A 2,055-nucleotide genomic window follows, 5' to 3' on the forward strand; every position below is an offset into this window, starting at 1 on the left:
ATTCTAAGGCTTTATATATCTAAATCATGGTGTAAAAAGAGAGGCCCAAGGTCCATCCGAATAGAATTCCGCTGACTTTGCAGCCTTTTAGCTCTCTAGAGAGAAGAAATGGCTAGAGGAAGGTGAGAGGAGGCTTATAATATGGGATCAAACCCATTTACCTAGGTCCAAGGATGGCTCTGGATCCAGGACAGCAGTAGGCAGCAAGGAGATTTGGAGTAGGGATTTGATCCTGTTTCCTGTGATTGCCACCCAATTTCAACATTCAAAAAGTATCTTTGAATATACCAACTGTTTTCAGTGCTGTATGATGACATGGAGATTCGTCACATCACACTGAGTCACTAAGATATGGAAAAAATGATTTCTAGGCACAGCTTTAATAAGCGTAGTTTATCTTAGGGGGTTTGTAGGAGATCAACAGGGATTTCAAATTAATTGTTTATAAAAAGAACCATCACAGCAGCCTATACCATATTGACCTAGTTAAATAAGTCTGATTAATATCTAACTCTCCTTCAATTGTAGGACTATACAAATGATTTTTCCCTCTAAATAAAATGAATATTTACATGGCAGTACAGGTTCACAGACCTGGATAAGGCACAAGCAAGCTTCCAATCTCTCCCATTAACTAGGGGAATAAAAGACAAGGTGCATCACCAGAAAAGAGAACAAAATGTTCTATTTTTCTCAGCATTTCCTAAGCAGGGTTCAAGGGAAGCAAATCCCACTCCCAAGAAAACAAGCCCATCTTTTGGCTGTTCTAGGAATGGTCTAGTTGCATCCCACGGGGGTAACTGGGTAGGTCTACTACACAAAGAGTGATCAGGCCTTTGGACAAAGAGCCTTCTGAACCCAGTATTTTTAAATTGTTCCCAATGCTAATTGTTCCCAATGCAACTACATACTTCCATCACATACATACATACATCCACAGTTATTTTCTCAAATTGCAACTGTCCCCATTTATATATAGGTTTGGATTAATTTAAGTAAGCATCTGATCCCCAAAGAAAGAAATTTCATTTCAGAGCAGCAATTGCTTGGGAAACCCCAGACTTCATAAAAAGAAGTGTTCAGGGAAATACTACCAAGACAGTTACCTACAATAATATGAAAGAGGATGTTGAAACCATATACTAAAGCTGGGGTGACTCTGTGCTGAAATCTGATTTGGCTAAAACCTGGGTTGGGAAGTAAGTTATCTGGAAATAAATGAAAATTTGGGGGTTGTATTTACACGTCATATTTCTTCTCCAATGCATAAGCCACTTTTCTGAAAATTAACATATTCCTTTGTGAGTTACCCCAAACCTCAAGGCAATAACTGTCTTGGTCAGGACTGGACATGTACCCCAAATTATGCCAGATTATTCTGAGCATTTGAAGTTGGAATTTAATGATGCTAGTCAATCTCTGTTGATAGGTTGGCTTGTAAATAAGAGAATTTACATAGGTCATATTAAGTCCTATATATGGATGTTATGGTTAAGATATGAGGTGACCCCCAAAAAACTCATGTATAAGACAATGCAAGAAAGTATAGCAGTGAAATAATTGGGTTATGAGAGCTTTAACCTAATTGTTGCATTAACCCACTGATAGGGATTAACTGTGTGGTAACTGCAGAGAGGTAGGGTATGGCTGGAAGAGGTTGGTAATTGGAAGAGCGTCTTGTTAGGTCTTTTGGTCACAGCAGTAAAAAAGCTGACTAAAAAAAATGGAGAAGCAAAAAAGTTCATCTATAGAGACAAATTAACTTGTCAGTACCCCATAGAGAAGAAAGAATGAAAACCACAATCTTCCAAAATTACAATATCTTATAGCCTTCTGAGGACTTAATGTGGGTCCTCTCTAGGTTCCGGTCCTCCAGAACCTCAGTTACACTTTCTTCCTTAGTAATCAAATATTCTTGTGTGTTCAGATAAATTCTTCTTTCTTCGATAAGCATGAGTTTGTCACTGTGGTCAGAAAGCCTTGACTAAATATGGCTAGAATTTCTAATTTACCCTGTAAAGATCTCTGTGAACACTGAAAAAAATGAAAGGAGTT

Source organism: Spermophilus citellus (genome assembly GCF_964194105.1).
Source record: "Spermophilus citellus genome assembly, chromosome: 7".
Lineage (NCBI taxonomy): Eukaryota > Metazoa > Chordata > Mammalia > Rodentia > Sciuridae > Spermophilus > Spermophilus citellus.